General features: G+C 47.8%; 1 protein-coding gene and 1 long non-coding RNA gene across 2 annotated transcripts in view; one reads left to right on the top strand and one right to left on the bottom strand.

The window, feature by feature from the left end:
• The window catches only part of LOC143692754 (uncharacterized), a 180694-nt gene that overhangs the window by 8609 nt on the left and 147244 nt on the right, over positions 1 to 24841 (bottom strand). The window lies entirely within an intron of this gene.
• On the top strand, positions 6768 to 16729 carry LOC143692739 (uncharacterized). Its single transcript, XR_013180333.1, has 3 exons — positions 6768 to 7050; positions 12052 to 13123; positions 16334 to 16729. It is a non-coding gene; the product is annotated as an uncharacterized LOC143692739 (long non-coding RNA).

The raw sequence follows: 24841 nt of genomic DNA, 5'->3' as shown, positions 1-24841 counted from the left end.
GGGCCCTGATGGGGCTCTCTGGGGCGCGGGGGGTGATGGGAGCTGTAGGCACGGGTCTAATACGGTTTAACGGGGCCGGGGAGCATCACGGGAGTTCAAAGCGCAGCTGCAATGGCTCTCGGTGGAAGCGCGGGGCATGATGGGAGATGAAGTCCTGGCTGGAAGATCGCTGGACGTGCGCCGCTGAGCATGATGGGAGCCGCAGTCCCGGAAGTGGTTCGAACGCTTTGTTTAGGGGTCTGGGAAGGTACTTGGGGGACACTTTTGCGTCCGAGCCGCGACTTGAGATCCTCGTGGTAACGTAAACGGTTCGAGAGAACTTGCGGGGATCTCGGGGAGCTCTAACCGGGCTCTTTAGGGCGTGGGGCACAGCAGGAGCTTTCGGCGCGGGACTGTGTTCTGAGGGGCTCTGGGGCCGCGGGGGAAGAGAGGAGATGAATTCCCAGAAGTGGCTGTACCGGCCATCTGTGGGGTTGGGAGCACTGGGGGGTCCGGGGACGCTTCTGGGGGGCCCCGAATGGGCGCTGGGGGGGCACTGAGGGATCCTGGAGGGTCTGAGGGACACTTAAGGGACAAAGAGGGGGCGGATCCCGGGTTTCTGTGAAGCGCGGGGCATGACGGGCGTTGTAGTCCCGGCTCCAATGGGGCTCAATCGGCCCGCGGGGCATGACGGGAGTTGTAAGCACAATGAAAATATGTCGCCCACCGTAGGCACTGCCCCCGAGGCCCCGCTCCCGGCGCTGATTGGCTGTGGGTGGTGATGGGCGGAAGCCTCGGCAAATGGGATGCGGAGGAGACCGGAACAGCCCATTCAACCTCTCCAGTCCCTCTCAGTACAGCGCAGTTCATCCCAAGTACAGCTCAGTTCATCCCCAGTACAACCCCATTGCCCCTCCAATCCCTCCCAGGACAGCCCAGTAAAACCCCAGTTCCTCCCCAGTCCCTCCCAGTACACCTGAGTGTACATTCCCTGTCCCTTCCAGTTCCCACCCAATGTCATCCACAGGATGCCCCAGTGTCTCCCAGTGTTCCCCCAATGTTCCCAGTGTCCCCAGTATGTCCTAGTCCTCCCCAGTGTCACTCACAGTATGTCCCAGTGTCTCCCACAGCGTTCCCAGTGTTCCCCAGTATGTCCCAGTCCTCCCCAGTGTTTCCAAGGACAGTTTAATTTCTCTCGGTGCCCATAGCAGCCAAACCCAGCAGTGGGGTCAGTGCAGTGCCCATGGCCACAGCCCCTTGCAGTGGCCCAGCTTGGGCTTCTGCAGCTTGGGCTGATGATCCACCCTCACAGCCGGCTCAGGGCAGCTCTGCAGTGGCTTTGGTGGCACCTGGGGCTGGCACACACCTGAGCAGTGTGTCTGTTTGCAGTGGGGAAACTCAGGAGTTTGAGATTGCTGCAAAAAGCACAAAAAAAAAAAAAAAAGCACCCTCTTAGGCTGGGTGCAGCCAGCTCTCCAAGCACAGCAGCTCCCAGGGCAGTGAGGACAGACAGGATGGGGCTGGGCAATGTGGAGCAAGGTTGTCCACACTGGGTCAGAGCTCCAGGCACAGCTTCTGTGAGCAGGCCAGAGCTGCTGAGGAGAGACCCTGGGTCAATATCAATCACAGAATGCTGCAATCACCTCTGCCCTAAAGAGAAATAAAAGACACCCTTTAAAATAGGAATGTGTATTTCTTACAAGTTCTTTCAAATCTTTTTCCATAACTGGACTAGGAAAACTTTAATGACCCTCTCGGGGCTTTGGTGTTGTTTACATCAGACTCAGTGCCTGAGAGTGTCTTGAAAAAACTTCTCAAGAACTCAAAGTTAAATTTAGACTCCAAATTTTCTTGAAGTTTTAATGGGTCCCACTGAGGGACACGACTGGGAAAGTGTCCCCAGGTTCCACTACGAGCAGAACACGGGAGGCAGTGATGGCAGCTGGGCACAAGCAAGGCAAAGGTGTCTCTGTTGCTGAGCAAACCTGGATGTGGTTCAGGAATGCAAAGGACCAAGGCCTGAGCCCCAGCCCCTGGCCAGGCAGATCCTGTCCCTCCCTCATTGCTCAGGGCCGACAGCCTGCAGGGACAGAGGCACAGGGCAGGGACACCGTAGGACAGCCTGGGCTGCACAGGGCACAGGGATGGGCAGCAGCTGCAAGACAGCCCTGACAGAGCCAACTTGGGCAGCACTTTGACCATGGCTGCTGGCCCTGGGCCTGAGGCCACGAGGGGACAAGTGACCCTTGCAGGCCTGGGGCCTCATTGCCTCCTTGTTCCTGCTCAGCAGCCTGGCAGGGGCCGCCCCATGCTCCTGCCCTTGGCCTTGCCCATCCCCACATGCCAGTGCCCATCCCGGGAAGAGCCCTGAGCAATGAGGGAGAGACAGGATCTGCCTGGCCAGGGGCTGGGGCTCAGGCCTTGGCCCTTTGCATTCCTGAAACACATCCAGGTTTGCTCAGCACCAGAGATGTTAGCATTCAAAAACACATAATCACATCAGCGATTATATGCGGTGCTTTTTATTCAAGAGCTCTGGGAATCGGGGTAGTTTCCACCCAGATCTGATTCCGACCATACATTCGAGGTGAACGTGTTTTATACTCTATCATTACATAACTTTCATGTTAATTATTAAACTTATATTGTTCTATTGTATACACAGATTTCAGCTAAACATAGCCCCCTTTAAATTTCCAACATAGTTTCTCACGATTCTTCTTATGGTTATATAATAATTATATTTAATTACTAAACAATCACCACATCTAACAATTATATCTTTTATCATACTGCTTATGCAGGTGCAGTGATCTGAGAAAACACAAAGCCCAATATTTTCAAAGACTATTTTTAACATTTTCCAGGGCTCCACTATCAGAGACACCTTTGCCTTGCTTGTCCCCAGCTGCCATCACTGCCTCCCGTGTTCTGCTCGTAGTGGAACCTGGGGACACTTTCCCAGTCGTGTCCCTCAGTGGGACCCATTAAAACTTCAAGAAAATTTGGAGTCTAAATTTAACTTTGAGTTCTTGAGAAGTTTTTTCAAGACACTCTCAGGCACTGAGTCTGATGTAAACAACACCAAAGCCCCGAGAGGGTCATTAAAGTTTTCCTAGTCCAGTTATGGAAAAAGATTTGAAAGAACTTGTAAGAAATACACATTCCTATTTTAAAGGGTGTCTTTTATTTCTCTTTAGGGCAGAGGTGATTGCAGCATTCTGTGATTGATATTGACCCAGGGTCTCTCCTCAGCAGCTCTGGCCTGCTCACAGAAGCTGTGCCTGGAGCTCTGACCCAGTGTGGACAACCTTGCTCCACATTGCCCAGCCCCATCCTGTCTGTCCTCACTGCCCTGGGAGCTGCTGTGCTTGGAGAGCTGGCTGCACCCAGCCTAAGAGGGTGCTTTTTTTTTTTTTTTTTGTGCTTTTTGCAGCAATCTCAAACTCCTGAGTTTCCCCACTGCAAACAGACACACTGCTCAGGTGTGTGCCAGCCCCAGGTGCCACCAAAGCCACTGCAGAGCTGCCCTGAGCCGGCTGTGAGGGTGGATCATCAGCCCAAGCTGCAGAAGCCCAAGCTGGGCCACTGCAAGGGGCTGTGGCCATGGGCACTGCACTGACCCCACTGCTGGGTTTGGCTGCTATGGGCACCGAGAGAAATTAAACTGTCCTTGGAAACACTGGGGAGGACTGGGACATACTGGGGAACACTGGGAACGCTGTGGGAGACACTGGGACATACTGTGAGTGACACTGGGGAGGACTAGGACATACTGGGGACACTGGGAACATTGGGGGAACACTGGGAGACACTGGGGCATCCTGTGGATGACATTGGGTGGGAACTGGAAGGGACAGGGAATGTACACTCAGGTGTACTGGGAGGGACTGGGGAGGAACTGGGGTTTTACTGGGCTGTCCTGGGAGGGATTGGAGGGGCAATGGGGTTGTACTGGGGATGAACTGAGCTGTACTTGGGATGAACTGCGCTGTACTGAGAGGGACTGGAGAGGTTGAATGGGCTGTTCCGGTCTCCTCCGCATCCCATTTGCCGAGGCTTCCGCCCATCACCACCCACAGCCAATCAGCGCCGGGAGCGGGGCCTCGGGGGCAGTGCCTACGGTGGGCGACATATTTTCATTGTGCTTACAACTCCCGTCATGCCCCGCGGGCCGATTGAGCCCCATTGGAGCCGGGACTACAACGCCCGTCATGCCCCGCGCTTCACAGAAACCCGGGATCCGCCCCCTCTTTGTCCCTTAAGTGTCCCTCAGACCCTCCAGGATCCCTCAGTGCCCCCCCAGCGCCCATTCGGGGCCCCCCAGAAGCGTCCCCGGACCCCCCAGTGCTCCCAACCCCACAGATGGCCGGTACAGCCACTTCTGGGAATTCATCTCCTCTCTTCCCCCGCGGCCCCAGAGCCCCTCAGAACACAGTCCCGCGCCGAAAGCTCCTGCTGTGCCCCACGCCCTAAAGAGCCCGGTTAGAGCTCCCCGAGATCCCCGCAAGTTCTCTCGAACCGTTTACGTTACCACGAGGATCTCAAGTCGCGGCTCGGACGCAAAAGTGTCCCCCAAGTACCTTCCCAGACCCCTAAACAAAGCGTTCGAACCACTTCCGGGACTGCGGCTCCCATCATGCTCAGCGGCGCACGTCCAGCGATCTTCCAGCCAGGACTTCATCTCCCATCATGCCCCGCGCTTCCACCGAGAGCCATTGCAGCTGCGCTTTGAACTCCCGTGATGCTCCCCGGCCCCGTTAAACCGTATTAGACCCGTGCCTACAGCTCCCATCACCCCCCGCGCCCCAGAGAGCCCCATCAGGGCCCCCCAAGTGCTGCCCCGGACCCCGAAGGGCCCCAAATTCCCCTCCCTGACCTTCAAGGGCCCCCGGGGACCCCCAAGTGCTGCCCCGGACCCCGAGCTGTCCCTCGGAATCCCTGAGTGCCCCTCCAAGTGCCCACCCGGCTCCCCTAAGTGTCCTCCAGACCCTCAAATTTTCTCTGAATTCCCTCCCCAGACCCAGAACTGCCCCAAATGTACCCCAGAAAGTTCTCCCTGGACCCCAAAGTGGCCCTTTTTATCCTGTCTGTGAAAATGATAAAAAAGATGACCAAAAGATTTAAAATAGGACTAATTAGCATAAAGAAGGAGAAATCAACAGCCACATTGGTCAATAAATCAATGAAGGAAATTGTGTTACTTAGAACCAATGACCAATAAATTTTTTGCTTGCTAAAAAGGTATGGATTTTTTAATATAAATATTCAAATTTGGTAGTACAAATACAGAATAATTATTTTATGTATAGGAAAAATAATTATAATTTTATTAATTCAGTAAATTTTATTTTTAAGGGGAAATGCATGATTATTTTTATGTGTTGGGATGTCTGTCTGTAAGAGACGGTCCAAAGATCCCTCAGGTGCCTCACAACCGCTGTCAGGGACGGAGCTTGAAGCCCTCCCCAAGGACTGAGACTGAGACCCTTCAAATTCTAACCCAGGGGTGCTGGCCGGACTGGAGCGGGATGTCTGCCATGGGAAGCAGGATTGTGATAAATGAATTCACTGGATTCAGGCATCATACAATTATAAATTTATTATTATTATTATGGAAGCAAGACTAAGCAAAGTTCAGCGCTGGGTGGCCGGGAGTCTCTGCTGCTCTAGGCTCACACCGTTCCTATCCCCAAAGTCCACCTTTTATTGCCTTTTTCTCCCGGGTCCAGGGATGACATGGTCTGGCTTTTGCGCTTGCTCGTTCAGTTGCTAGCGGGTCTTTTTCTGCCTTCTGGTGGTCATGGGATGAAGGCTCCCAAGTCTTCCTCTTTTAACCGCTGAGTGAACTTTCCCTTATAAGGCATACCTATACAGTGGAATTTCCAGAACACGATACGATTCCTGCAAGCCTAAGCAATTCTTGCGAGTTTAGGGATTGTTATTACAGCTCTCCTCTGTGACATCTAAGTGAACTTTTCTTTACCATGGAATTCGCAAAGCACTATACGATTCCTGCAAGCCAAGCAACCATATGTGAACCATAAGTGGCTATACATTTAAAAATCAAGTGGTTTTAGCTATTTAGTTATTGCTTTGATATTGTATAATTAATTAGCTATTGATTAAATTAATGAACAAACGTATTGCTACTTATTACAAGAATGCCAAAGGGAAATAGAGAATGTGATCATGCCAGTCTTCTGGTGCAGTAGTTCAGTGACATGTACCCCTGAGAGGATGAACAATAAATTGTCTACTGATTGTAATAAGTAGCAATACGTTTGTTCATTAATTTAATTAATAGCTAAATAATTATACAATATCAGAGCAATAACTAAATAGCTAAAACCGCCTGATTTTAAATGTATAGCCACATATGGTTCACATATGGTTGCTTGGCTTGCAGGAATCGTACAGTGCTTTGGGAATTCCATGGTAAAGAAAAGTTCACCTAGAGGTCACAGAAGAGAGCTGTAATAACAATCCCTAAACTCGCAAGAATTGCTTAGGCTTGCAGGAATTGTATCGTGTTCTGGAAATTCCACTGTAGAGGTATGCCTTATAAGGGAAAGTTCACTCAGTGGTTAAAAGAGGAAGACTTGGAGCCTTCATCCCACAACCACAAGAAGGCAGAAAAAGACCCCCTAGCAACTGAACGAGCAAGCGCAAAAGCCAGACCACATCATCCCTGGACCCGGGAGAAAAAGGCAATAAAAGGCGAACTTTGGGGATAGGAACGGTGTGAGCCTAGAGCAGCGGAGACTCCCGGCTGCCCAGCGCTGAACTTTGCTTATTCTTGCTTGCATAATAATGATAATAATAATAAATTTATAATTGTATGATCCTTAAATCCAGTGAATTCATTTATCACAATTTGGTGCTGTGACTCGGATCCAGAAAACAGGTTGGTTTGAGAATCCTGCGGGGGTGCCCCACCACCTGGTGGCCCTGGCCTTCTCACCCAACCCCCCATCTGGACTGACAAACCTAAATTCGAGAATAAGCAAGGAAAACACCGGTAACCCTGTAAACTTTGTGCACGAAGATCCGAGTGATGACGCAGGACGCGTGAGTATACGAGGTGAACCGCTCGGTTGGGGTTGGGATCCCGGGGCAGGGTGAATGAGACGTCCAACTCCGGACGACGTGAGAGGGACCCTCTAGTAGTGCGGTTCTCATAGCCCGCGAGGGAGCGAGCCACGACCGAGGGGTTTTGTGTGTGTGCGTGTGTGGAGGTGCCTTGGAAGATGGGGCAGAAGAAAAGCAAGCCTTCTGATCCCATGGGGGAGTTACCCCCAATACCTAAGGACAGTCTGTTAGGATTAATGATTAAGTATTGGGATGACTTTCCCTCCAGAAAGGGGAAGGATAAGGCAAAAATGATAAATTATTGTATGGTAGTGTGGGGAGGCAAGAATCTGGATTCAGGAAGTATATACTGGCCCGTTTTCGGATCCTTCGAGGATTGGGTCTGTCAAGCCCTGAACATTTATGTGAATTCTAAAGAGCCGGTGAACTCAGAGGAGAGTGCATATGCTAAATTATGGTTGGTAGAAAGTAATGAGCAAACAGCTAGGCTGTTCCCCCTTAAGGGAAGTCAAGGGGAGGAGGAAAAAAAGAAAACGTCTCGACGGGAGGAATATGTTCCTATTTATCCTCCCCCGTATATACCACCAGCTCCCCCTGAACCCCCCCTAAACGCACCCCCGGCATCGGCCCCTAATAGACAGCAGGTCACGGACTCCCCGGATTGCAGGAGGCGTACTCGGAGTCAGATGAGAACAGTAATTGAGGAAGGAGAGAGCAGTGGGTTGTTCCCTCTCAGAGAAATAGCATTAGGAGGACCTCAAGCTGGGATGGGGTTTGTCACTGTCCCCTTGAACTCGGGAGATGTCCGTGAGTTTAAGAAAGAGATGGGAAAATTATTAGAAGACCCTACAGGAGTAGCAGAAAGAGTGGATCAGTTCCTAGGGCCAAACATATATACTTGGGTGGAGATGCAATCCATTCTAGGCATCCTATTTACAGCAGAGGAGAGAGGGATGATTAGAAGGGCAGGAATGAAGATTTCGGACACCCAACATGTTCAAGGTCCCACAGCTGATGTGAAATGGCCCTTGCAAAACCCCAACTGGAACAATCAGGACCCCAACCATCGTGGTCATATGCAGGACTTAAGAACCATCATAATCTAGGGCATACGAGAGGCTGTGCCCCAGGGACAAAATATAAGCAAGGCATTCAAAGAGTGCCAAGGAAAAGATGAGACCCCCTACTAAATGGTTGGAAAGATATAGGATAAGTTTTCAGTTATACTCAGGGGTGGACCCAGAGATGCCAATGGGGCAAGCACTCCTTAAAACACAGTTTGTAGCCAAATCATGGGAGGATGTTTGAAAGAAATTAGAAAAGTTAAAGGATTGGCAAGACAGAGGACTTGATGAATTGCTCAGGGAGGCTCAGAAGGTATATGTTAGACGGGAGGATGAGGCACACAAAAGACAAGTTCGGATGATGGTGGCGGCAGTCAGGGAGGGACAGCGAAACAACCTTCCACCACGAGAAAGAAGTGGCATGAGGAGAGTCCCCAGGACTTAGGAGGACCCCCAACTGGAGAGAGAGAAGGAGTAGTGTGCTACTATTGTGGTGGAAAAGGGCACATAAAGAGGGAATGCCGAAAGAGGCTTAGGGATGAGAAAATGTTCCAAGAGGATTAGGGGGGTCAAGGGCTCTATCTATTGGGGACGCAAATGTCATCGGAGCCCTTGGTAAAACTTAAGGTGGGTGCCCAGCAAACCCCCACAACCTTCCTTGTAGATACAGGGGCCAAGAGATCAACAGTTCAATCTTTGCCCCCGGGATGTAAGATTTCACCTTTCACAGTACAGGTTATTGGGGCAAAAGGAGAACCCTTCAAGGCTCCTGTAATTAAAGATGTTTTAATAGAATCAGAGAAGAAAATAGGGGTAGGATCACTGCTACTGGTCCCCGAAGCCAATTACAATTTATTAGGAAGAGATGGTGGAATTAGGGATAAACATAAATGTTGAAGAAAAACAGCTGAAAGTCAGGTTGTGCCCCTTACGGGTCACTGACAAAGAGAAAATCAACCCAGAAGTCTGGCATACCCCTGATACAGCAGGAAGATTGAATATAGAGCCCTTCACAGTCAACATTCAAAACCCAGAAATCCCAGTAAGGATAAAACAATATCTGATGTCAGATGAGGGGCGAAGGGGACTAAAACCAGAGGTAGAACGGTTAATACAACAAGGGCTCTTGGAACCTTGCATGTCTCCCTTCGACACCCCCATCTTACCTGTAAAGAAACCAGACGGAAAATACCGATTAGTACATGATCTAAGGGAAATAAAGAAGAGAACCATTGCCCGGTTCCCTGTAGTAGCAAACCCCCACACATTGCTCAGTCAATTGAAACCAGATGATCACTGGTATAGTGGTATAGATTTGAAAGACGCCTTTTGGGCGTGCCCCTTGAAAGAAGAATGTAGAGATTATTTTGCATTTGAATGGGAAGATCACGATACCCACCGAAAGCAACAACTAAGGTAGACAGTGCTCCCACAGGGATTCAGAGAATCCCCGAATTTGTTTGGGCAGGCACTAGAGTAAATAATGAAATCCTATACCCCAAACCAAGGAATAACCATTGTTCAATATGTAGATGACCTTTTAATTGCTGGAAAAAGTGAGGAATCAGTTAAAGAAGAAAGCATTAAGCTTCTGAACTTTTTAAGCATCCAGGGGCTGAAGGTGTCCAAAAGTAAATTGCAATTTGTAGAAGAAGAAGTGAAGTACCTAGGACACCGACTTAGTAAAGGAACTAAAACACTAGACCCAGGGAGGGTTAAGGGAATCCTCTCCCTTCCTCCCCCAAGAAATAAGAGACAAATCAGGCAGCTATTGCGTCTTGTAGGATACTGCAGACAATGGATTGAAAACTTTAGTGGTAAAGTAAAATTTTTGTATGAAAAACTAACTGCTGAAGGTTTGATGAAATGGACTGAGAAGGATGATGAATCATTAAAACAATTAAAAGAGGAATTGGCTAATGCCCCGGTGCTAAGCCTCCCAGATGTTAGGAGACCGTTTTATTTGTTTGTTAACACTGAGGCAGGAGTAGCATTTGGGGTACTGGCTCAGGAATGGGCCGGCAGTCGAAAACCAGTAGCATTTATTTCTAAAATACTAGATCCTGTAAGTAGAGGATGGCCAACATGTTTGCAGATTATAGTGGCAACAGCCCTCTTAGTGGAAGAAGCTCTCAAAATTACCTATGGAGGAGAACTGAAAGTCTTTACCCCCCATAACATACAGGAAGTATTGCAACAAAAGGCAGAAAAATGGATAACAGACTCAAGACTTTTGAAATACGAGGGCATTTTACTGTCATCCCCTCGGTTGATACTTGAAACCACCTCTCTGCAAAACCCCGCTGAATTCTTGTTTGGAGATCCACAGGAGGATTTAACTCATGACTGCTTACATAGCATAGAAAAACAAACAAAAATTAGGCCGGACCTCGAAGAGGAAGAACTGGAAGAGAGAGAAAAGTTATTTGTGGATGGGTCCTCTAGAGTTGTTGAGGGAAAGCGAATCTCTGGGTATGCGATTGTAGGAGGTAAAAATTTGGAAATAGAATCCGGACCTTTGAGTCCTAGTTGGTCAGCCCAGGCCTGTGAGCTGTATGCAGTAGTGCGGGCTCTAAAATTCTTGGAAGCTAAGGTTGGGACCATCTACACAGACTCAAAATACGCCTTTAGAGTGGTACATACCTTTGGGAAAATTTGGGAAGAAAGAGGGTTAATAAACTCCTGAGGAAGAGAATTAATACATCAGGAACTAATTACTCAGGTACTACAAGCATTAAGAGGCCCAAAGAAAATAGCAATAGTACATGTTAAAGGACATCAAAAGGTTCTCTCCCATTTGATCAGAGGAAACAACACAGCAGACAGAGAGGCAAAGGAAGCTGCTCTCAGAAAATTCCAGGATCAGGGGATAAGGAGAACGCGAGATGATGAGAAAGTTCGTGTCCTGAGCTTTACAGCCCAGGAAAAGGAGAAATTAGACAAAATGGGAAGAAAAGAGAATGGGGGTATTCGAACATTGCCAGACGATAGGGAGGTACTGCCAAAATCTATAGCCCGAAGAATAGTGCAGCAGCTGCATGACCAGACTCATTGGGGAACCCAAGCCTTAGTAGACCAGATTACTATTAAGTACGTGTGTATAGGAATTTACGATATAGCAAAACAAGTAGTTAGGGGATGTATAACATGCCAAAGAGTTAACAGACATCAGGCTCGAGAAAGGATTCCAGGAGGAAGGGAATTAGCACACCGACCTTTTTCACATGTACAAATAGATTTCACCGAGCTACCGAAAGTAGGGAGATACAAGTACTTATTGGTACTGGTAGATCATCTAACCCACTTTGTAGAAGCATATCCTACATTGTGGGCTGCTGCAAATGTGGTGATTAAAACCCTGCTGGAAGAAATAATCCCTAGGTATGGACTAGTAGAAATATTAGACTCTGATAGAGGTCCCCATTTTGCAAACAAAGTACTGAGAGAGGTAACCAGGGCCTTAGGCACTAAATGGCAATATCACACCCCTTGGCACCCTCAAAGCTCAGGGAGGGTGGAAAGGGCAAATGGAGAAATCAAGAAGCAACTCACCAAGCTCATGGTAGAAACTAAAATGTCTTGGGTCAGATGTTTACCCATGGCATTGCTAAACATTAGAACCCAACCTAGGACGGATGTGGGAATCTCTTCTTTTGAAATGCTTTATGGAATGCCTTACGACTTAGAACTCCCGGGGAACCATCCTTGCATCCAAGATAGTCAAATTCAGGGTTACATACAACAGTTAATGAAACAGAGAGAGGAATTAAGATGAAAAGGGCTATTGGTACAAAGACCCCCTTTGGATATAATAATGCATAAGCTTAAACCCGGAGATAGGTCCTAATTAAGACTTGGAAAGAGACATCCCTAACACCCCAATGGGAAGGTCCCTATGTTGTCCTGTTTACCACAGAAACAGCCATCCCAACTGCTGAAAAAGGCTGGACACATGCCAGTCGAGCGAAAGGACCCATCCCTGCAGACATCCCCTGGGAGGTGACCAGTCACCCTGGAGATCTACGGCCAACCCTTCGGAAGGCACAGGAACCTGCGCCAGCTGGTAACGTGAATGACTGAATTAGGGGACAGAGAACTATACCGATTGAGACTCTTGGTAAGAAAACCCCTACAGGAACTGGAACAGGAGTTAAAGTGCCCTCTGCCGTGGAAAACCTGGACTGAACTGATGCTTGCTCTTTCAGTAGTGGCTGAAGTGAGGCGAGAATTATTAAATTACACCGAGTATCTTAAATGTCGGGAATCTTCTTGTTGGGCATGGGTAAAAATCTTTTGCGGTGGCTGTAAAGACAAATGGTGGATTTTCCGGTCACATTTGGTGGGGAGTACATGGGTGTCTTACTTGTGATTGGGATTGGAGCAGAGCAAATCCATTAAGGGCCTTAAGAGAATTTATAAGGATCCCTGGAGAGTGGGAGATCCCTGACAGAGAAGCAGCGTCACTAGTTGAAAATCTAGAACAGAGAAGAGATTGGGCCCTGGCATGGGAATTCCAACACCAATTGCATAGGATCACATGCCAAAACCAGACAGTCATATTAACTACCTTGTGTAAGAAGGGAATCCAGGTTCCTCTGGGGTGGCAAGAGAGGCCTGATGAGTGGAATAGCACGATTTGCCGCTATTCCCGAGTCTATAAACAACAAAAACGTAGAGAACGTAGGGAAGAACGACGTAACTCTAGGAAGACAGGAGAAAGGGAATAAAAGGCAGAGGGTGGACCCTAAATAGGTGTGGGACTCAGGCCCTGTAAAGCTCGCTAGGGACGGCAGTGAGTCTGTCGTAAAATCAAAGAAATCCTTTACAGGAGACCCTTTGCCTGGAGGCCTGACAGCCTGCCCTTAGGAGTGGGGGCAGGAGTTAAGGAGAAAGCCCAAATAATGCACCCCCTGAAGACTACACCTGCTGCCGAGAAGATAATGATCCCTGCAGACCGACGCACCCGGGCTGGCAGGCGAGGCAGAGAGGTAAGGAGTAGTGGGGGAGAGCAACGGACCACAGGAACAGCGCACAGGAAAGCCCCAGGTAAAAGAGATATGAGTACAAAAGGAGAAAGAAATTTGTTGCTAGGACCCTGCCCTGCTTGGTGAGCTACCTTAATTATTATAACCCTGAGCCTCCCGGCTGCCTGGGGAAACCCTCATCAGCCTTACAAAGAGAACATGATCCCCCTAAATAAAGGGACCCTGACCCCTGACTGGTCTCAGGCCTTTTTGCAATCTACCGGATCTATGGGGAATACCACAGGTTTAAGTTTACTAACATCAGTACTGCATGACAGGCTGCCGTACGCTAGACACGAATGGAAGAAGCAGAAAACCTGGCAGCCTCAAGGAGTAGTGGGAGAACAAATTAATATTGGATGTCGAATGGCTAATGGGTCTGACCATACTAATGCAATTGCAATCAGTGTTTCCATGGGTCAGGAGGATAAACAAATAGCAGCTTGTGCATACCCAATAACACGAGACTGCTGGCAAAACTTCACATTAACTCATTGCAGAGGTGTTGTGGTTTGTACTACATTTGTGTTTGTTTGGTTTTCCCCCCACTGTTGTATTAATGGTTCTGCCCGAATGTTCCAGTAAGTGTCAATCTCTGTACCCCTCCCACGTTGTCCTGGTTACCCCAATGTATCTCGTCTGTTCCCCTCCCCTGGCCGCCTGCCTGTCACCCAGCACCCCTGCCTCTTTTTCCAGAAGCTTCTGGCTGGGGTGTTGGGTGATTGGTTCAGGGGCCAGGGCCCCACCCGCAACTGACCCCCGTTGGCTCTTTACTGTTGTCAGTCTCCAATGTATCTTTTGTACCCCTCTCCTGATTTGTTGTTCCCAACCCCGCTCATTCCCTATAAAACCTGAGGCTTTTCCTTGCCTCGGGGCTCAGACTTCAGCTCCCCGACCCGTTACCTTCCCCTTCCAATAAAGCTCCCTTCCCGAGAAGCTCTGAGTCGCCCTTTCTTCAGCACCCTGCAGCTTTGGAGTTTTCTACCTGCGGCCACTTGCCCGCAAGCACAACACCGCTTGGGCACAGGGCCTGGGTTTCGCGCCTAGGCAGTGCTCGACTGGCTGGAGGCTGGCTGGACATTGCTTCTCTAGCCTGGGCATTCTTATCATCCAGCCACTGCTCCACAGAGGTAGTCTGTCTCTGGTCGAAAGATACACAGGGCCTTTCTTTTAAATTTATAATAGATACTAAAACGCACTCTTCCACTGCTGAACCTCATAATATCATCACTCCATCTGCACCACCAGTTATACTCACCCCAAAAATTTTCAAAATTGGACCTTATATAATCAGGAAAACTGGTCAACAACAAATATTATTCAATCCAGCATGGTCTCTCAAACAGGTCCAACTGCTGATGCAGACCAATGTTTCAGACATCCAGTCAGCTTGCTCTCCGTTTTTGCAAACATCCTTTGAAGGCTTGACCATTTGGCTCCGGAAACACAGCTCTATTAAAGCAAGGAAACCTAGAGATGTGACCGGTGTTCTAGGTACAGGATTGGGAATCCTGAATAGCATTGTTTCGGAAGTACTAATGAACAAATTGGCTGCTACGACTAGAGATCTGTCCAAATTACAGCAACCACTGAAGTCATCTCTGTTAGCTTTGGGGACACACCAGTGGATGCTGTCAAACATTTTGCCAAAGTGGGAAAGAGTGAATGTGAACGATCACAAATTGGTGATAGATGCACTCAGTGCTGCACAAAATAATGTTTCCTTAGCCCTCAGCTGTATCCAGGCACAATTGTGGATGCAGTCAGTTTCTGCCTTGATTATAAGAGAAGGTGAGGAAGGCACTTTCCCCACAGAAATTCAGAAAATAATCTGGGACAATGCCAACGATTTTGAAAGAGAATTCCAATCCTGGTGGAAACAGGTAAATTTTACCTATAATGCTATTTCAAATACAGCTACTGCTTTTGTCTTGACCATACACAATGCCTCTGTACATCTAGTTTTTCCTGTTATTGCATTAGGAATAAACCATGACGGAGCTGTTCTCTATCCTATAGAACATAGGGGATGGGCCCATCAGTTTGATGACAAATGGCAAACTGTTGATTTGGAATCTTGTATTATCCGAGAACAACTGGGGTTCATCTGTGAAGGCAATGTAATTATAGCTCAAGATATCTGTTTAGACACGGAGCAAAACACTTGTCATTTTGAGATTCGTCCTAATGAGACTTCTAAAACAGTTCTTATATACATAGGCAATGGATGTGCGTGTTTTAGAACTATTTGTACTTCTGTGCTTGTAGATGATATTGTGGTGGATACAAAGAATCACTCAAACTTCTGTGCTTGTAACTTCACTAAGATTACAGTGTGTGATATCACTTATGAAGCTAAAGTCACCTCTCACCACCTATTACAATCCAACTACACACTGCTTCACAAGCTAATGCCCACCCTGATTGGGATGGACTTCACTCTAGTGAGACAACTGATGGTCCATCAAGACCTGATCCAAATCCTTGAGAAAATCAAGGAAAGCAGACAGAAAACCCTAGTGACTGTTCATCATGACATAGGAAAAATACACTGGGTTATAGAGAGGGTAAAGCAAGATGGCAAGCACAGGTGGTGGGATACCCTGTTCGGGTGGTCTCCTACTACCACAGGTGTCCTAAACAGTATATGCCATCCCATTGTTGTTCTTTTGATTCTGATTGTGCTTGGTTTTATTTTGTCAGCAGTTCTATTCGTTATGAATTGGAATATGATGAAAAAGCTAAGGAAATTAGCATCTATAATTAGTGCACATAGCTTAACTGATGAGGAAACTGAGTTAACGCTTGCTAGGAAGGAACTAAAAAGATTTAATGAACAAAATGGGTAAAAAAAAAATGGGGGGGATTGTAATAAGTAGCAATACGTTTGTTCATTAATTTAATCAATCGCTAAATAATTATACAATATCAAAGCAATAACTAAATAGCTAAAACCGCTTGATTTTTAAATGTATAGCCACATATGGTTCACATATTGTTGCTTGGCTTGCAGGAATCGTATAGTGCTTTGGGAATTCCATGGTAAAGATATACCTTATAAGGAAAAGTTCACTCAGAGGTCAGAGAAGAAAGCTGTAATAACAATCCCTAAACTCGAAAGAATTGCTTAGGCTTGCAGGAATCGTATCACGTTCTGAAAATTCCACTGTATAGGTATGCCTTATAAGGGAAAGTTCACTCAGCGGTTAAAGAGGAAAACTTGGACCCTTCATCCCACGACCACCAGAAGGCAGAAAAAGACCCCCTAGCAACTGAATGAGCAAGCGCAAAAGACAGACCACGTCATCCCTGGACCTGGGAGAAGAAAGCAATAAAAGGCGAACCTTGGGGATAGGAACAGTGTGAGCCTAGAGGAGCGGAGACTCCCGGCCACCCAGCGCTGAACTTCGCTTATTCTTGCTTGCATTATAATAATAATAATAAAAAAAAATTGTATGATCCTTAAATCCAGTGAACTCGTTTATCACACTAATGATGATGTACATTGCTGAGCTTTTCCTTTTGTAATTCTTTGCAGATGTGCATGATATAAATGACACAATTCCTTAAGTTGATGTCTGTGTCTTTGATAGTGACCCTGCCCACTGGAGAAACAGGGCCCCCTCTTGCCTAATTTTTTGCTGGCAAGGGAGAAACCCTCCCTCCAAAATTCCCCCCTTCCTCCTTGTTCCCCCCTTCATACCCTGAGCATGATGTGCTCTGGTCTGGGCTGTGCCCGGGGTCAGTTGGGGTCACCTGTCCTGGCTGTGTCCCCTGCCAAGCTCCCCCGCAGCCCCAGCCCCTCCCCAGCGTGGCTGGACGAGGGGCAGGACAGGCCTTGGCTGTGCTGCAGCTCAGCAAGAACAAAACCATCTCTGCGTGCTCAGCGCTGTGCTCAGCACCCGGCCCAGCAGTGTCTCAGTGCCAGGGGCTGTGCCCTCAGTGCCTGCCAGGGCTTTCCATGGCAACTGCCAGGCCAGGTGACCCAGGTGTCCCCCCCCAGTGCCGGTTGCCATGGAAACAGTGCCCAGCGCTGCCCCTTTCTGTCTGGCTGACCTGGCCTTTGGCCCTGGCAGTGCCCTTGGCTGCTGGTTCCTGGTGCCCGAGCGGCCAGCGCGGCACAGAGCAGGTGGCCATGGCACAGCCCCAGCAAGGGATCCCCTCTGCCTCTGGGCACTGACACCAGCCCTGAGCAAGGGGCCCAGGGCAGCTTTCCATGGCCACCAACCACCACAACAGCTCTGGGCATTGGTTGCCATGGCACCAAACCAAGGAACGGGTCCCTGTGGCCGTTGCCATGGCACCTGGTGGCACCAACGAGTGTCACTGCAATTGTACCTGGAACAGCCCCGGCACCGCTTTGTCCTCAGGGTTGCCATGGCTGCCGAGGGCAGCAACAGCTCTGCAGGCAAGTGGCCATGGAACCTGGCTGCAGAAATGGCTCCTTGGGCTGGTTTCCAAGGAAACCTGAACTGATGGGGGTTGCCATGGCACCCAAAGCCAGCAGTGGGGTCCCTGCAGTGTCCATGGCAACAGTCCCTTGCAATGGCCCGGTGCAGGTTGGGATGATGATCCACCCTCACAGCTGGCCCAGAGCAGGTCTGCAAGTGCCCCTTCCCATAGCCTGTTTGCACAGAAACACTTCCAGGGATCTCTGCATTTCCCTTCCCTCACTCTTGGGTCACTCACACACCTCCCAGCCACCCACTTGGTGCTTTGAGCTGCAAAGAGTTCAAAGCTGGTCTGTCCTTCAGGAGCTGGTCTAATTCTGCTTTCAGCCAAGTTTGGATTAATGTTTATATTAGAACTTCCTTTGTGTCTGTGATAGATGAGTAATATGATGATTGCCTCTCACAATTAATGGACTAATATAATGTGTATATGTATATATAATATAATATAATATAATATAATATAATATAATATAATATAATATAATGTTATATTATATATAATGTATATATAAGAAAAGTTTTATAGATTTATAGTTGTACCTGCTCACGTGGTTATCAAGGGACAATGGGAGTTGGGACATCTGGGAGGGCTGGCTTGTCACTATGGCAACATCTGACCTCTAATCAGGATTTGAGGAAGAGATCTCCACCACTGGGCAGCGAAGAAGAGGTTGATGGACACAACTTTGGGAGGGGTTAAAGGGTTAAAAAGGGTAAAACCTCCATTGTGAGGGGGCTGAGCACATGGCGGGGAAAATCTTTTGCTCCCAGCGCCATAACCTTTTTTCTTTACTCAGTCTTCTGTTGTATTTTTGATAAGGTTTAATCAACCTTCCTAAACTATGGAAAGTGAATAGCTATTTCTCACAATTTTTGGGGGCTCTCCTGGGATAGACACCTCTCCCCGGTGGTGCTAGGAGTTTGCAAAAAGAAGTGCACCCACGCCACAAATTTGGTGGAGTCTTCAGATACTCCTGGGGCCACCGGTGGTTGCAGGCTGATGCTCAGAGACAGCAGGAGGCTGGATAAAGAAAAGAGAAAAGGGGTGAGCACTATTTTTTAGCCAGATAATTACTCTGTAATTCCAGTATAGGAAAGCAAACTCCAGCCAGTACTCCATACCAGACCCGTCCTGGTCCATTGGAGTTTTAGGATGCTGGGCAGTTGGAGGAAAAGGCAGGAATCATTATAAAGAGGAAAGCAGAGGTGTTTTTCCTCTGTGGACGGCGGGACACGTAGGACAGAGAAGTTTGAGAAGGGTTTTGTGGCACCGAGCCAGCGGTGGTCTCGGGGAGGCACAGCCAGCGCTGGGCTATTCTGGTAGGGAATGGCAGCACACGTAGTGGAGAGGAAAGCGGGGATTTTCCCCTGTGGCCAGTGGGACACGTGAGATGGGTTTGTGTAGGGTTTTGCAGCACTGAGCCAGCGGTGGTGTCGGGGGAGGCACGGCCAGGGCTGTGGTATCCCAGGCTGGCTGAGCAGCGATAGCCGGCAGCAGTTTTGGGGGAAGCGCCAGCGGCCAGGCACTGGTGGCACTGGCAGTGGCCGAGCTCAGTGGGGATGGCTCTTGGGCAAAACCAGCTCCAGGGTTCCTGGAGCCAGCTGAGATTGGGCTGGAAACAGGACAACCGCCGAGAGGTTTGCTGAGGTGGGGTTACCCTGTAGTAGGCGTAACACTTCACATGCCATGGCGAGTCGGGGCGGAGCTGCTGAGCCAGGGTGGGCTGGGGACGGAAGCCCCTGGACCATAGAGTTTTTTTCGGAGGAGAGGTAAAGCTTTGTTCTAGTTTTTTCTCTCTCTTCCCCTTTTCTTCCTCTCTCCCCTTTTTCCTCTCTCTCTTCCCTTCTCCTTCCTCCTTTCCAGGTTTCCTTTTTTTTCCCCTCTCCCTTCTTAGGGAGCTGGGCTCAGTTGGGAGGGCCTGTGCTTGGAAAGGCAGGCTCTGTCGGGGGCAGACCTGTTATAGGCTGGTCATGATGGGATCATGGGTGAGTAGTGAATCCCCAAAGGAAGACGCAGAGATTGAAGAGGAACCAATGGGCATCCCTCCAGACAGCCCACTAGGAAGGAAGCTAGCCCGGTGGAAATATGACCCCAACACCAAAGATAAGGACGAGAGCAAAATGGTTCAGTACTGCATGTTGGAATGGACCAGAAGGGAAATCAGGAGAGATCATGTCTACTGGCCGAGATATGGATCAGACAAAGGATGGATATGCCGAGCATTAAACATGTATGCAAGAGCTAAGGAACCATTCAATCAGGAGGAGAGTGACTGTGCTGCTTGCTGGGAAGGGGAAACCTCACCCTCGAAGGTGAGCATGTTTAAGGTAGCAGAACATACAGAGTGGGACCCGTTAGACCTGTTACCCCTCCCACTTCCAGCAGTCCCAACTGCACCTCCCCTACCCCCGATGGGCCTAGCCAGAACACCAGGAGCAGGGTAGCACAAAGAGAGGAAAGCAGATCAGAGGATGGGAGCCAAGCATTGGGACTGTACCCCCTGAGGGAGGAAGCCCTGGGGGGATACAGGGACAAATTGGATTTGTAACTGTACCTCTCAGTTCTTCTGACATGGGAATGTTCAAGAAATAATTGAAAGGATTACTAGAGGACATCACTGGATTAGTGGAACAGTTAGATCAATTTCTGGGGCCCAATATTGATATGTGGGAAGAGATGCAATCGTTAATGATTATGTTGTTCATACCAGAAGAAAGACAGATGATCCGAGCAGCTGAGATATGGATATGGGAAAGGAAGCATGTGCAAGGACCTCCTGGGGATCTGAAAATGCCCATAGTGCGCCCCACCAGGACCACAACAGCACTGGGGGGAGGCAAGACATGGAAGAAGAGAGAACACTGATTACAAAAGTCATCAAAGAAGCAGCTCCCTGTAACCAAAATGCCTGTAAGGCTTTCAATGAGCAGCAAAAGAGGGAAGAAACCCCAACAGAGCGGTTAGAAAAGCTGAGGAAAAATATAAGGCAATATTCAGGAGTTGACCCTGACACAGTGACTGGACTGATCTTACTGCACAGATAAATTTTGTCATTCATGCCTGGCCAGATATACGGAGAAAATTAGAGAAGTTAGATGGTTGGCTAGAAAAGAGGTTGGAAGATCTCTTAAGGGAAGTACAGAAGGTGTATGTAAAAAGGGATGAAGAGAAGGCCAAGACAAAAGCCACGGTAATGGCAACTGCCATTAGGGAAGGGAACCAGCATGCAAAGAACAACCCAGGTAAGGGAGGGGGATTCCAAGTACGGGAAGATAGAGGGGAGATGCATCTCCTTGGGACTGGGCAGAAAAAGGAGAGTTTGGGAAACAGGGGAACTTAGGACCAGTCTGCTTTTATTGTAAAGAGAGTGGGAATATTAGAAGGAATTGCCCCCAGAAGGAAAAGGATCTGAGGGTCTATGAGACTCAGCAAAAAGAAGTAGATTAGCGGTGTCAGGGGCTCTACCTCCTGGAATACCACCAGGAGCCCTTGATAACTTTAAAAATAGATCCCCAGGAGGAAGAATTTGAATTCTTAGTAGACAAGGGGTCTGAAAGAACTTGTGTTTGTAGAATCCCAAAGGGGTGCAAAAAGGGTCAAGATACCATGCGGGTAGTAGGTGCAAAAGGGGAGGGGTTCAAGGTCTCAGTTGTAAAGGAAGTAAAGTTTGAAGGGGCAAATAATGTAGGAATTGGAGATGTTCTATTAGTTCAAGAAGCAGGATGCAATCTATTAGATTGAGATTTACAAGTGCAGTTAAGCATTCGAGTAGTCCCAGAGGAAGGAAAAATGGTGGTTAAACTTCTCGAATTAGGAGAAGAGGATGAGGGCAACATTCATGAGATGGTGTGGGCAAAACCAAAAAATTGAGGCAAATTAAACATGAAACCTATAGTAATAAAATTACTTGATGACAGCTATCCAGTCCAGGTATGACAATATCCACTCTCCCTGGAGGGGAGACGAGGACTGCAGCTGGTGATCCAGGACCTACTTGAGGACAGGACCTTAGAACCATGTATGTCCCCCCATAATACACCCATATTACCAGTAAAGAAGTCAGATGGGACTTATAGGCTTGTCCAAGATTTGAGAGAAGTGAACAAAAGAACAGTGAATCGGTACCCAGTAGTGCTTAACCCCTCAACACGACTGAGTAATATCCCCCCAGCACACCACTGGTTTATCGTTATACACCTAAAAGATATTTTTTGGGCATGTCCACTGGCAGGGGAAAGTAGGGATATATTTACTTTTGAATGGGAGGACCCTGATTCTGGGAGGAGGCAACAGCTTTGGTGGACTGGGTTACCCCAAAGGTTTTCCGAATCCCCAAACCTCTTCAGTCAAGCCCTAGGAGAAGTACTACAACTCTTCTCCATTAAACCTGAGATGAAGCTCATCCAATATGTAAATGATTTCCTTTTCTCAGGACAGGAAGAAAAAGAAGTTTGGGAATCTTCCATAGCATTGTTAAATTTTCTGGGGGACCAAGGACTTCAGGTATCAAAAGGGAAACTCAAATTTGTAGAGAGAGAAGTAAAATATCAAGGATATGTGATTTGTCAAGGGAGCTGGCGGCTGAACCCTGAGAGAATCATGGGCATAGTCTCACTCCCATGGCCAAAAACTAAGAGGGAAGTCAGAAGGTTTTTAGGCCTGTTGGGATACTGTAGGCTATGGATTGAAGGATACACGCAGGCCATCCAGTTCTTGTATGAAAAGTTAGCAGAAGAAGAGATTAGGTGGGAAAAAGACGATGAACAAAAGTTTGAAGCTTTAAAGCAAAAATCAGTCAGTGCATTGGCACAGAGTCTTCCTGCCTTAGACAAACCCTTCTGTCTGTTTGTGGATATAGAAAAAGGAGTAGCACATGGAGTGTTAGCCCAGGACTGGGGAGGATCCAGGAAACCAGTGGCCTATTTATCAAAACTGCTAGACCCTGTCAGCCAGGGGTGGCCAACCTGCATTCAGGCTGTGGCAGTGACTGCCCTACTCATAGCAGAAAGCAAAAAATTACCCTTTGGGGGAAAATTGAAGATATATATCCCAAACTCAGTAAGGAGTATCCTGAGCCAAAAGGCTGAGAAATGGCTCACTGATTCCCGAGTGCTAAAGCATGAAGCGATCTTAATAGATAATGGTTTAGAGCTGATCATGAGTAACCAACTCAACCCTGCCCAGTTTTTGTATGGAGAACGAGATAAGGAACTAATACATAATTGCCTAGAGGTTATAAACTACCAAACTAAAGGAAGAGAGGACCTAACAGATCAACCACTCCAAGGTGGAAAACGATTGTACATCGATGGATCTTCACGGGTAATAAAGGGGCACAGGGTATTGGGGTATGGTATAGTGTGTGAAGGGTTGGTGGCCACAGAAGAGGGAAAGTTACCTTCCAACTGGTCAGCCCAAGGTGTGAGTTGTATGCCCTAAAATGAGCTCTGGAAATATTGGCACAGAAAAGGAGAACAATATATACAGGAATCAAAATGCACTTTTGGAGTAGTGCATACCTTTGGAAAAATTTGGGAAGAGAGGGGGCTAATAAATTCAAAGGGAAAGTGACTAATTCATGAAAAATTTGTCTTAGAAGAGTTAGAAACCTTACCATTACCAGAGGAAGTAGTGGTGGTATATGTTAAAGGACATCAAAAAGGGAACAAGGGAAAAATTTAGCCAATTTAGAAGCTAAAAATGCAACTGAATCAGAGACAGATAATTAATAATAATATTAACTCCCATGAGAGAAATGCAAAAAGTCCCTGTATTCAGTGGGACAGAAGAGGAAGAACACCTTAAAATAGGAGCCAAGAAAGATAACAAAGGGAAATGAGCAGATGGAAGGAAATAATAATAAACCCCTTGCCAAGAAAATGCTAGAAGGCATACATGGAACAACACATTGGGGTACACAAGTGCTCAGTGATCAATTTCTAAGGGACTGGGGATGCACAGGAATTTTCAGAATAGCTAAGCAAGTAACTGAACAGGGTGTGATATGTCAACAAGTGAATAAGAAGATCATGAGGAAAACACCCAGAGGAGGGCGAGAACTAACCTTACAGCCCTTCCAAAACATCCAAGGAGACTTTACTGAGCTTCCCCAGGTACAACGGTGGAAGTTTTTGCCAGTGATAGTAGATCACTTGACTCATTGGGTAGAGGTGGTACCCACTGTGAAAGCCAATGCCAGTGTTGTGAGTAAAACACTTCTAGAATCAATCATTCCCTGATATGGGATAGCAAACAGGATTGATTTAGACTGGGGAACTCATTTCACATCGAAGATGTTGCAGAAAATTTTTCAGGCCCTGGGAGTAAAATGGGAATTACATACTCCATGGCATCCACAGAGTTCCAGTCAGGTTGAGAGAATGAATCAAACTCTTAAAAGAGCTCAAGTTAACATAATGATTGAAACCTGAATGTCACGGATAAAATGTCTCCCTTTGGCCTTATTAAGAATTAGAACCAAACCCCAGTCAGATCTGGGGGTCTCACCCTATGAAATGATGTTTGGGTTTCCCTTCCTGACCTCACCCCAGAAGGCTGCCACCTATGAGGAAGGGGAAGCCAATGCCAAGAAATAAGTGATGTCTATAGCACAAACTTTAAAAGGGCTAAGACATAAAGGGGCAATTCCTCAAACTACCACTCTGGATTTCAGAATCCATAATATTAATCCTGGGGATTGGGTGATGATTAAGCCATGGAGAGATCAGCCTCTAACTCCTCAGTGGGAAGGTCCCTTTCAGGCACTGCTCACCACCGAATCGGCCGTGCAAGCTGCAGAGTGGGGATGGACTCATGGCAACAGAGTCAAAAGCCCAGGAGAAGAACCCAAAGAGTGGACTGTAACATCCAGGCTGGGTGAAACAAGATTGACTCTCAAGCAGAGACTGAGAGACAACCAGAAAAACACCAAGATGCCCAAAAAGAAGAGTCAAGCCTCCACCAACCAGCTCGAGAACTGTCTTCCTGTTTTCATGGGTGAGAATTACCAGCATCTGTTGAGGGGAAACACACAAGGGACTGTAAAAGGTAATGGGACAGCTTCTTTAAGAAAATAAAACAAAGGAAGGAGGGCAAGGCCGGGTTGGCCCCTTTGTTTGCTACCAAGAAGGCTCCATAGCCCTGCTGTGGATAGCAACCCCGTAGGCATGGTAAGATAGGGACAAAAGGCCATACCAGACCTCTGTAATTCCTCAGTTGTCTTTTAAT

Source organism: Agelaius phoeniceus, assembly GCF_051311805.1.
Source record: "Agelaius phoeniceus isolate bAgePho1 chromosome W unlocalized genomic scaffold, bAgePho1.hap1 SUPER_W_unloc_2, whole genome shotgun sequence".
In the NCBI taxonomy this organism is placed as follows: domain Eukaryota; kingdom Metazoa; phylum Chordata; class Aves; order Passeriformes; family Icteridae; genus Agelaius; species Agelaius phoeniceus.
Note: the sequence above shows the minus strand (reverse complement) of the source record. Positions and strands in the feature narration are given on the sequence as shown.